This window comes from Leptosomus discolor, chromosome 17, assembly GCF_034619465.1.
Source record: "Leptosomus discolor isolate bLepDis1 chromosome 17, bLepDis1.hap2, whole genome shotgun sequence".
In the NCBI taxonomy this organism is placed as follows: Eukaryota; Metazoa; Chordata; class Aves; order Leptosomiformes; family Leptosomidae; genus Leptosomus; species Leptosomus discolor.
In genome coordinates, this window is record NC_141407.1 from 3,723,593 (window position 1) to 3,736,245 (window position 12,653).

The window sequence follows — 12,653 nt, forward strand, 5'->3', positions numbered from 1 at the left end:
ATTTGCTCAGGATTGAGGTGAAACTGAACTGAGTGAGGCTAAGAAATAATGTCAGATATTGGATTGTGAAGTGTCGTTGATAGCCCGTGGTGGCGGCTATTCAGGCATTACCAGCTGTTAAACTGAAAAGGCTCTTTTTCTTCTTCTCCCCCTCCTTTGTATTTTAACTTTAGGTAAACTGATTGTGAACTACACATTGTACAGCCACAGAGCCGACCAGTGCAGAAAACAGCAACCTATAATATGCTCAGCAGGGTGAGCTAATCTGCACACGTACTTCATACTAACAAAGGGAAAAGCAACAGCCTGAACTGAGGGTGCCACAGGCTGCAGCTCCTGCACCCCGTCCTGCACCCCAAAAGCTGGGTGTGGAGCCCTGCTCACCTCAGGGCAGCTCCCTGCTCCTCAGCACCAATCTCTGCAGCTCAGTTTTGCCCAGCTCCATAATCTGCCTCTCAAGCAGCATGGAAAGAGTCAGATGAGCCACGCAAGCAGCAAGTGAGAACCACAGATTTAAAGCTTAAACATTTCTTACCCAAATTTGCCCTCGGTGGAGGAAAACTTACTTAAAACACCTGCCACAGCTGCTCTGCACAGCTGTTAACTGCTGGTTTTGAGATGTTCCCGCTCCCTTCGTGCAAGGGATGAGAGCTGGCAGCGCCAAGGCTCATGGAGGCACCGGCAGCACGGCTGGCCCTGCACGGATCCAGCCCTCACTCTCCAAAGCCTTACCAGGGAGAGCAAAGTCAGACCCTTCATACCACGCAAGGGCTGGTGGAGCCAGTGAAACACATGAGGATGGGAAGTACTGGGAAGGCACCGATGCTCCAGCAGGGCTGGGAGACCGTGGTGCCCACCGCAGCCTTACGTGCAACGCCAAGCTGTTCCCTGTTGAGGCTGCCCGAAAAATCTCAATGCAGATGCCAGTAAAAATAAAATAAGTGGTGGCACATCCTTCCGTAGAGCTGCTGGGCAGCCGGCAGCCTCCTGCAGTGCTTCCCTCCGCAGCAAGGTGAGGCTGAACCAGTTCAGGTCCTTCTTGGGGAAAGACATCCTCAGCACAGTGCTCTGAGGATGTCACAGCGGGACTGGGCTTTGCTGACATTGATCCCTGCAGTGACAGCACACAAGAGGATGAGGTTTGGGGACACAGGGAGCAGGAGCAGCAGAGTGAGACCAGAGAGGTCTCACCAAAAAAAAAACAGTTTCCATGATAAAGGGGAAAATGGAGCCTCTGCACAGAGGCAGGCTGGCATTTACAGCCCCCAGACACCCCAGCCCCCTCAGCTGCTCACGGTGGATGGAGTCCCATGGTTGAACCTGTACCGAGCAGTTTGGGTGTAACACCAAGAAGGTTTCAGAGACCCCAACCACACTATCACAGTTCCCAACAGTCCCTTTCTACTGCACGGGAGTGCCGGAGCATCCACCCGCATCCCTTGGCTGCCTCCTCCATCCCACAGGCTCCCCAGCCTCCCCACGGCTCCCCCGCTGACACGGGCTCTGGTCCTTGCAGCTCGTTCAGCCACCAGTGCTTCGAAAGGCCAGGAAGCTCCTTTGCAGCTGACATTTCGGCAGCACTTGGCACAGCTGCTCCAGAGCGCCCCGAGGACGAGGCACGGGCGGGCTGCGAAGGCCGGGGTGCCCAGAACACAGCTCCTCCGGGGCAGCTTGCATTGCACGAACCCCCTGATTTCCAGCACTGTTCTCCACCCGACCCACAAGGCTGCTGCCTTGGGGTTGCTTTTCCCTCTGGGTCTGGGACCTGCTACGGGCAGAGCATCCCTGAGCAGCTTCCCCCAAGCACAGCTGTCCCTGTGGCCCTCAGGGCCACCTGCACCAGCAACCTGGCCACAGCACCCGGTGGCGACACCAAACATGGTCACCGGTTTGACTTCCCAAGGGGGAGAGTCTCTAGAGCTCCCACTGACGCCGTCGAAGCCATGAAATTTTGGTGGGAGCAGCCCCTTGGGCTCAGCGACGGATGCCGAATATTTCATCGTTCACTAGACTCCAGCAGAGCTGCAGCTGTGCTGCTGCCCCCCCCCCATGCCTCCAGCCCCTGCAGTGCCGGCGGCAGCCCCAGGATGCACCCCCAGACCCCTCCCGCACCCTCGCCAGAGGCTTGGATGACCCGCGGGTCCTTCCTCCTTGCTCCAGCCCTGCACATGCCAGCACACGGCACCAGGACATCTGGGGTGCAGGAGAGCCACTGCCAAACCCCAGAGCCGGCCCCAACACCCACCATCCAAGCACTGAGGGATGTGGAGCTTCCCAAAAAGCCCCCCCGCTGATATGGTGGCCCTGGGGGCCTGGGGCCACCTGCTCCCCGGCAGCTTCGGCCCCACGGCCAAGCGCACTGATGAGCCCATCATCACACTCAAGCTCGCTGCCCGCCAGCTGGCCACTGGATATTGTTTTTCCACAACATGATGACGCTTACCCAAAACATTTTTGCAAAGAATTATCAAAAAATTAATGCAAAAGTCAGATTTCATTATCATATCAAACCCAGCGTTAATTAGAAAGCAGTGACAGATGGCTCTGCCCCCCCTCCCCACGCCACACATTCTCCTACAAGCTCCTCCTCGGTCTGCGGGACACGTGTCAGCATTTTCTGCTGGGAACATGTGTCCCATCGCAGAGCTTTAGCACTTGCTCCCCGGCTCGTGCCTGCGGGCAGCAGGCTGTCACTGCAGAGGCTGAAAAAACACATCCTGGATGCTCCTGCTTTCCTTGCACACAGGGTTACGGGCATGAAACCCTGCCTCCATGCACGTCTGACCTGCAACTGGGAGGTTCCTGGTTCGTCCTCATGCCCAACAATGCCAGAAGGCCCCTATGAAAGTCATACCAAGTGTTGCTCTTCTGCACCTTTGCAGCCAGGGAGGAGCAGACTCAGGCAAGGACGAGGATGGACACGTGCTGCTGCTGCTGCTGCTCGTGGGACTCTCAAAGCTGTTTGGGAAAACAGACAGAAAAAGTGGTTACAAGTCTCGTGGGGCTGCAGAAAGCCCCAGCACAGCCACAACCACCAGCCCCGCAATCCTTCCTTCTCCCCTGTTGCAGACAAGAGTCCCAGAGCTGGGACACCTTCAAGATGCCCAGAGGGAAAGGCTCCATCACTGCAACAGGTCCTCAGGGACCCCCCTCCCAGGGGCCCCCATTTTTGGGGATGCTCAGCACAGCATTTACTGCCTCCAATGCTCCACCTGAGCCAGCACAAGGTGACCTGTCCCTCCTCAGGCAAAGCACAGTCTTCTGTTCCAGTGATGCCTCCAGGCCCCATCCCACCGCCACCCAGAGCTCAGTCTCGTGCCAGACCCATCACATGGGGCACGTGGCTGCCAAGCCTCTGCCGAGGTAAAATCATCACAGAGGTGAGGAGCGTCCCGTTGCCGTTGGGTTTCACATTCACTGCTTAAAATTCTTCATTTGCATCTGCCACAGCTCCACTTACAGCAACGTGCCATCAAGACACCATATGGAAACTTCCACTTTCTCACCTTCCAGCAGAGGTAAAGGAGCATTAACTGAGCAACAGCAATGCCATGGGTACGAGAGCGTGGCTGTGCTTCCCCAGAGCCTGGCCCGTGTGGCAGTGCTGCTGCTCTGTGCCTCAGTTTCCCCACTTAGAAGCCAGTTCAACCACTTGTGCTGACAAGCCCGATTCCCCCCGTGCCATCAAACATTAGCTGATGGGTTTCTTTCCAGAAGTGTGAGAGCCACAACCCAGCCCCAAGCCCACCCGAGGTGAAAGCTGGGCAGACATGTAAAGCACCCTGGGGCAGGGCACAGCCCAGCTTTCTGAAGCCTCCGACTCACAAGGGCAAGGAGGGACGGGGGAGGCTCCCTGCATCCCCAAACTGCAGCTGAACCCATCCAGCTCATAACGAACCTGACCAGGATTTACTCCTCAGACCAGAGTTTGCACTATGGGACTGCTGGCACCACAGCCCCTATTTAAGTCCTCCTGCCTTCAGGGGGGCATAAATTGTACTGCCATCACCAGCGTGGGAGAGAAAAGCCTTGGACTGTGGCTTCCTGCAATAAATAAGTGTGTTTTACATTTTATCTCCATGTCATTGCTGGTCAGGTAAAGCTGAGACCTGAACCTCCCTGGCATAGGTGAGCACAAGAGCTCGGAAAGACTGTGCTAACCCCAGAGACCCCCCAGTGTCACCCTAGGGCTGTACCCCAACAGGCTGGGGAGGGAAAAAAGAGCTGCTCAGGCTGGGGTTCAGACACGGTGGCCTGAGGATGGCTCTGCAAAGGAGGAATATCATTGCTCAGAGCTTCACAAGCAGCTCTTGCACCTTGGAGGTGATAAAGCCAACGGGGGAAAGACAGGAGGAGGAACATGGACACCCTCGGCCAAGTGCCCCAAAAGGCACTGGCCCTGGTCCGAGATGAGACAGCAGAGACTTCAGAGCAGTGGCCATGTGGCCATCAGCCTAGTTCATTCTAGCACCCCTATTCAAAACAGGAGTCATAAGTAAGTGGTGACATCTCCCACCTGCAGCTGCTCTTCCTTGTCCATTCAGCGTCTGGGCTGAGCACGGCGGTGGGGACCTGCTTTGCTCCCAAACAGCTGAGCTATCACACCAGCTAGTTCCTTACCAGCGAGCAGTCTTCTGACTCCAGCCCCAAACACCAGGGCCAGTATCACTCTTCCTCCATAATCGATGCCAGAGCAGACGTACACTTAATAATGAAGATGAGGTATATTTTATTCATGACAAAACCGGCCTCCTTGTTCTGATCTTTTTTTGGAAGAATGAGGCAAGGGTGACCTTGGAAAATGCAGTGTGTGACCCAGCCAGGGTCCCCTGGGTTTGGGGACAGGGCTGTGCTTATGGCAGCCTTAGGAGCAGCAGCTTTTCTGGAGGGTTCAATAAAAGACAGAAGTGTAGAGAGCTGATCCGCTGAGCTGATCCTGCGGGGAATGGCCGCGGGATGACGAGTGCCTCTGCGGTGCCCGGAGCAGCATCGCTCTCTGGCTGCAGGCACGGGTCACCTCCTTCTCTGCTCAGCACTTCAGCTGGCTACAGATTTTCCCCGGCTCTTGTTCTGTTAACAGAGACTGAAGCGACCACGGTGAGCTGCTGCTTCGTCAAACAACAGAGCAAGGCAAAGCAGGGACACCAAAGCACCGGGGGCCCTGGGAAGGTGCTGCTCCTCTGGCTGGGTGCCCACGTGCTGCGGGGCAGGAGGACGGACCCCAGCGCCCAGGAGGTGCAGCCGGCCCCACACAGGGATGCTGGTGGTTGTGCTGCCAAAAGGTTACCGGTCCAGGAGAGGAAGGAATCTGTGCTCCCCGAACCCGATGCTGCTGTCACTGGATGTGACCTCCGTGGCCAGAGCAGGAAAATGCAAGTTGCTTTTCCAGTACACCTTGGTGGGAGAGACGAGGATCACTGGTGCTGCAGAGCACACTGGGACTCACGGAGAGCAAAGGGCAGTCAGCGAGCTGTGGGTGCAGTTACTTGAAATAGAGCATTTAAATTTTCTGCAGGATCCAATGCATCCCTGCATGGCCAAACTGCCATTACTGCCCATAATTCTTTTATTTTTTATTATTAGAACATAAAAAACCAATGATGCACAGCACAATTGCTCACCACTGATGCCCAGACAGTCCCCGAGGAGTGATCGGCCCCTCCTGGCCAACTCCCCCCAGTTTATACACCAGGCATGTTGTCATATGGTATGGAATGTTCCTTTGGCCAGTTTGGGGTCAGCTGTCCTGGCTGTGTCCCCTCCCAACTTCTTGTGCCCCTCCAGCCTTCTGGCTCGCAGGGCAGGGGAAGCTGAAAAATCCTTGACTTATTCTAAACACTGCTCAGCAACAACTTAAACAGCAGCGTGTTATCAACATTATTCTCATACTAAATCCAAACCACAGCACTGTACCAGCTACTGGGAAGACAATTAACTTTATCCCAGCTGAAACCAGGACACCAACTTCCAGCCTATTACATGCAGCCGCTGCTTGTTAGGGTCTTCCGTGCAGAAGCGTGTGCTTTTCTGTGCTCGGCCCCACGCGTGTTCGGTGTAACCCCACTACGATTTGCCACTTGTCATCGGACTTGCCCCTTCCCCTACCCCGTTCACAAGAGCCCAAGTTCCCACCAGCCCCACGTGCATCGCGCCTGTGTGAGCACGAGCACTCCTCGCCTCCTCGCACGGCATCGGCACGCCAGTTGTCTGCTGGAAGGATGCTCTTGTCCCTGCTGATGATCCAGGGGCACAAACCCACACAAACCCAGTCGGGACGCTTGCAGCCTCGCAAAGCCAAAGACAACGTTCCTCCCTGTTCTGCTGAGGGTTTGAAGGGCAGTGTGAGCACTTCATCCTCTTGCCTCCTGAATGCTCTGCCTTGTCCTCAGGAGAATGAGCCAGCAGCAAAGCCTAAGCCTTGATCTTTAGAGAAAACACTCAGCATCATCCAGGATTTGGCCCACCCTGATTTGGGATACCCCGATCCCACGGCCACTGCCCCAGAGCTGCCCACAACGGCACCGCGCAGGCAGGGAGGCAGCTCCCAGCCATCACCACCACCCCTCACTGGTGGGACTGGGAGGTGCGGGGCAGTTGTGAGCCACCTGCCCTGGCAAGAAGGAGCCCTCCTGCCTGCAGAGGGAAACGTGGCAGGGCTGAGGTGGTTCGAAAGGGCCAGGGAACTGCGGTGCCAGTGTCTCCCTCCCCCTCCCAGGCTGGGCCAGCTCTGGATTAACACCTACAGAACGGCACAGAGATGGAAATCCATCACGGCATTGCCCTCTGCTGGCAGTCCCTCCCAATAAACCTTTCCCCAAAATACCCCGAGGACCAACACCACTGCCTCTGGCTGCTCATGGGGGCACCCACAGCATCCTCAGGGCCAAATCCCAGCGGCACCACTGGTCTCAGATGGAGGGACCGGGTGACAAAGACCTTCCTCCAAGGCTTGGCTGCAGGCTCCAGCAGGCCACTGTGTACTCAGGAATGCAGCCGAGCAACGGGAAGAGGGGACTGGAGCCTTTTATGGGCTGGGCTTCACCCCTGGGGAAAGAGGGACCTGAAAATTAAAGTGGGGAAAAAATGGGTTTCATTAACGGTTGGCAGCCAGCGACCCTGTCACAGCATTAGAGTATTAGTCCCTGATGCACAGAAGTTTAATGCAGTTCAGGGGAGAGACACAGAAGTTATTTTATGGTTGCAAACCACGGTGGGAGATGCTTTTCAGAGCAGGGGGATGCTTTTGGGTCCAGAGTGACCCTGGCAGGGTGCCCTCAGCAACCTCACCAGCACCCCATCCCCTCCCGGCAGCCGGGCGCTGGCAGAGCACCACGCTGCCCAGGGCAGGCAGCTTTGCGTCCCCACCGCGACCCGGTACCCTGCTCTCAGGCAGCACCCAGCACTCGGTTAGTGCCCCCCCGAATTCCAAGGGAAGAGCCAGGGAGGGCAGCAGGAGGCCAGCGGTGCCCGCAGCCCTGGCCCAAGCCGCGGGCGCATCGCATGGCAGCTCGGCTGTCCAGAAATGCAGTTTTGCCTCCAAGTGTTCAAGCACAATATTGCACAGCCGGCCTGAGCTGCTCTCATAGAGCCACGGAATGGTTTGGACTGGAAGGGACCTTTACAGGCCATCTAGTCCATCCCCTCTGCAATGAGCAGGGACATCTCCCGCTACCTCAGGCTGCTCAGAGCCCTGTCCAGCCTGACCTTGAGTGTTCCCAGGGATGGGGGCTCTACCACCGCTCTGGGCAGCCTGTGCCTGTGTCTCACCACCCTCATTGTAAAAAAATCTCTTCCTCATCTCTAACCTAAATCTCCCCTCTTTCAGTTTGAAAGCGTTTCCCCTCATCCTATCACTACACCCCCTGATCACGGGTCCCTCCTCACCTCTCCTGCAGCCCCTTTCAGCACTGGCGGCCACTGTAAGGTCACCCTGGATCCTTCTCTGCTCCAGGCTGAACAACCCCAACGCTCCCAGCCTTCCTCCTGCACACCACAGCACAGCTTACAAATGGTGCCTGCGTGGTCTCCGCAGCTTGCTGAATCGACACGGAGCAGGGGGACATGTGTGCACGCACGTGGGTGTGCACAGACATGTCGTAAGCACAGCAGAGAGGGTGGGATAAGCCTTTTGGTTGTGCCTTTGTGGTTGATAGCACAGTCTAAACCCCACTGGTGCCTGGGGCATCGGGGATCCTCAAGATAGGGCGCTGCCTACCCAGGACCCCAAAAAGCCCTGGAAGTCTCAGTTCCACCTAACTCCAGAGTCATCTTCTCCCTCGTGCCCATCCATAGGTGAGTCCCTGGGACTGGCCACCCCCAGCCAGGGACAAGCGCTGCGAAAGTGGCTGATCTTAGAGAACCCACTGTGGATGGGGAAGATCCGTTTGAGCTGTTTGGCTGTGAGTGTCGTGTCCCTCCACCCTGCTGTGCATCGCCAGATCCCTCTACAAAACCTCCTCACATGGAGGTGGTCACCGAGGAGGACGGGGAAGCTCCCTCCATTGGCATAGCAAGGCAACGACACCAGGAGCACAAGTGCAGGCAAATAGCCAAGCACCAGCCAAGGGCAGGAAACCTACAAACAGCAGGCGGGTGACAGGAGCTGGCCAGAAGGGCAGCACAACCTGGCGCCAGACCCAGCTGGATGCGGCCAGCCATCCCTCCTTCGCACCCATGGGACAGACAAGGGATGCTCTCAGCCACAGCTCCGAGATGACACACAGCAGGATGTCACCAGCTTCCCGTAACGTAGGCAGGACAAGTGGAAACCTCCAAAAATGCCCTAAAACACAGCCTCAAAATCCTGCCAGCTGACCAGCTCAGGAGACACCCAGCAAAGCTGAAACACTTCGGAGAGGGAGGGATGGGGATGAGCTGCTGAGAGACACAAGATCTGGAAAGCATCATTTTGATTTAATGGACCTTGATGTTTGAAAATTAAGTCAAGAGAGCTCTTTTATTTGCCACGTAGGCCGAACGCGAGCAGGATTTAGGTGGGGGGGGGAGCTTTCCAGATGAGCAGAGTGCAATTTTGTCATAAGAACCAAAATAATGATAAAAATAACTAGCAGGGGAGAAACGGAGCGTTGAGCACGGCATACAAATGTCAAACTCCAGATCCTCTCAGCAGAGCCATAATAGAAGGGTTTAACCTATTATATCGATTAGCAGTATTACACCTCTTGAGTGAGAAACTCATTCTTACAGGCAGGGTAATTTCATAAAAAAGCTGCATTCAGAGGCTTCAGTAAGCTGATAGGTTTTAATGAAAGGGTTGAGATTTAAATATATGTCTGCAGAGGGATTAGAGAGTGTTGCAGCTGGTGACGACATCTCCGGGGATGAAGCCACATCACCATAGCATCCCAAGAGGCTGTCACACGCTGCGGGTACCCGCCGAGGTGTGGAGAAGCCCACCGCGATCCCTGGGGCGCCAGCATCGGGGCTGCCTGGGGAGGGACCCCGTGGCCAGGCAGTGCCGCTGCCCCGGTGCGGCCGAGGGCTCTCCAGCCCGCTCTGCTTTTTGGACGCCCCGTGCTGTGAAAACACTCACCTGGCACCAGCGACGCGCAGGATGACAGAGGTGGCCTTGGGAGTCCAGGTGGCGACGTGCCACAGGGGTTGTGCCCCAGAACGGAGGAGCTGCAGCAGCACAGGAGCACCTCATGGGTTTTGTGCTGGGGTTTAACAGAGGACGCAGGTAGGGCAGGTCCAAGACAAAGCAGAGGGCAAAGAAAGGAGAAGCACAAGCAGCTTAGCCCAGGCTGTGACCTCCAGGGCCAGGCTGGCCAGAGGACAGCAGTTTCTCAGCGCCAAAACACACGGTCGCAGCCCCAACCTCCCTCCAGAGCAAGGGAGGCAGGGCTCCCAACTCGCACCCCGCAGCACCCGCATCGGCTGCTCCCAAGGGGCCCAGCCTGGTGGCACGCCCCTGTCCCGCAGGAAAGCCCAGCAGCGAGACAGGCGCAGGGGTCCAGAGCACGAGGGGCAGTTTAGCATCGGGAAAATCGGGGGTGGAAGCCACTGGGCAATAACTCCCCTCAGACAACGTGGGGGCAAAGATAGAGCCAGGGAGCTGTAATGCGTTCCTGGGGGCGCAGGAAGCGGGGCTTATGTGGCAGTGAAGCAAGGACAGCTGTCCCCCAGGTCAGGACTGGGTCCCAAGGGGGGAATCCAGCTCTATGGCATTAGGTCAGATGCCACAGGAAGGGGGAGTGTGACAGTGCTGGGGCGGCAGTCAGCATTTCAGACAGGGCAAAGGCAGTCCCCAGGGCAAGCGTGGCGGCTGATTTACACCACCGAGTGACAGCCATGAACTCCTAAACTGAATGCCATGCCCTGTGCGTGCAGGGGTGCAGCAGCTCCTGAAGAGCTGGGAAAGCATTCCTGCTCCCTCCCATCACAGCACTGACAAACACGGCTGAGACAGCACCTCGGCCCCTTTGAAAAAGGCCTCCTGCCTCCCACCACTTCCATATTCACCTTCCCAAGGTGAGGACACTGGTTCTCCATGCCTGTGGAGAGCAGCCACATCTCCATGCACCCCCAACGCAACCATGCTAACGAACTGCCACCCCAAGAACGCCCCGAGCAGGTTCAGCCTTGCCCACGCTGTGGAAGTGAACTAACCACAGCCGCCTGCAGGCACTTGACTGCTCCCCTCCGCCTGCTGCCGAGCGCGGGCAGAGCCAGGCTCTGGCACACCTGCACGAACCAGCTCCCAAACTTCCTCTCCCCAGAGCCGTGAAGCCACTTTTCTGTCACTGCGGCTGGTGTCGAAGCCACGTCTGAGCCTGGCGGTACGGCCGGTGGCCGTGGGCAGCAGGGGACTTCCCCAGGCGCAGCGCTGCTGGTCGATACGCAGCGCTTCGTGCGTGCTGGACGTGAAATGCTCGAACCGAAGCAGGTGGAGAAGACAAACAGCTCTTCCTTCCCTCAGCACTGGAGCTGTTCTCCTCACTGACACAAAGCAGGCCGTTTAGCCTCGAGCAGTGAGGGCAGACCTGTGAACACACGAGCAGTTGTGGCACGTCCAGCAGCCTTTGGCCCACAGCAGGTCTGTTAGGGACAGGCAGCTGGGGTACAGCACTCACTCCTGGGGAGCACTGCCCTGCAGGCAAAGACAAGGGTCCGATGACTTTTTCTGGAGAAGTCACACTTTCCCCTCAAACACTTCAAGTACCAAAAAGTAGGTTATACATTTTAGTGAGCACATTGCCCCCCACTGCAACCCCAGACGGTTCCCGGTGGGCTGCGCACCCAAGCGCCCCCACAGGACACACTGCTTTGCCCCCACTGCACCCGGACCCCTGTGTGAGGCGAAACACTCTCCAGCGAGCTCTCAGCGCTCGCACCAGGGACGTCCCTCGAAGCGATGACAGCCCATTACGAACATGCACTAACTAACAAGCAAATTTGCTTGTAACTCACCACTTAAGCAACTGGAGAGTGATTTGCCACACCAGTGGCTAATGGAGCCCCTCTTATTTCCTGCCTATTTAACACTACACGGAACGTTCTTGCAGTTAAATGTATCTTAAAAGAGTCCCAGAAAGAGCATCTGTTGAAGACCAGGAAAGGCACACGGAAAAGCCATTTATACATCTGGAAAGGTAAAGATCCAACAGTAAAGATCAATTTCACAGAAAGATGTATTGGGCAGAGCTATGGATTTCCATTATTCCTGGGAGAGAGCAGCCACCCCCCTGCTGTACAACACAAGTGCCCTCCAGCCCCCGGGGGGAGGACGTCTCCTGAGGTTTATAGTCGGCAGCACTGAAAGCAAAGCCACCTCAGCCACCCTCTGGCCCAGCTTTTGCGAGCTATCTTTGCGTGTTCGCCCTGTTGTAAAGGTACAAAAGCAGGTACTTGGTGCGAGTAAAACCCTGAGCCTTGGAGCAGCCACCACGCAGCGATCTCTCTCCTGACTCCCCCGACCCAAACGCGCAGCATAAACCCAAAACGCTTCCCTGCCACTCCTGCGCTGTGCCTCCCGAGGGTCAAAGTGATGCAACGGCCTGGTTTCTCCACCTGCCCAGCAGAGATAAGGGCCATCCCTCTGTGAAAGGCCGAAAGCGTTCCAAGGGGAAAGCAGTCGTGAGGTCCATCAGTCCGGAGGGATTTTTGCCCTGTGTTAAATGTGGTGTCAGGCTCATACACGCATATGCAACACCGACGATGCTTTCCACCTTCCCTACAGGAAAAAACAAGAGTTAACCACAAACTGAAAATACCTGGTGGGGATTTCTGCTTGCCTCCTTCAACATGGAACAGCAGCTCTACAAGGAAACACTGGTGCAGCTGCAAATTAAGCTGCTCAATGAGGGCAAGTTCATTAAGAATAGTTTCCTAGTAGGAACTAGACTGCCTTTCCTAGGACAGGGAAAGCCTGGGCAGAGAGCGTACAGCTACAGAAAGCCAGCTGGCAGTTGAGAGCTGCTTCCTTTCACACTGCATCTTGGTGCTCCTGACGGTCAAGTTCTGCCCACAGAACAAGCCCAAGCGAGGCAGAAAAGTGTTTCACTCCAAGCATTTTAGCTATTCACTGATAGGCTGCAAAGTATCAAGGAATTCAGTGATATTCAAAGCAGAAAGGTGACTGGTCCTCAGACATCCTAAGGCACCACCTCATCATTTAGTAAAACAATCAAGTA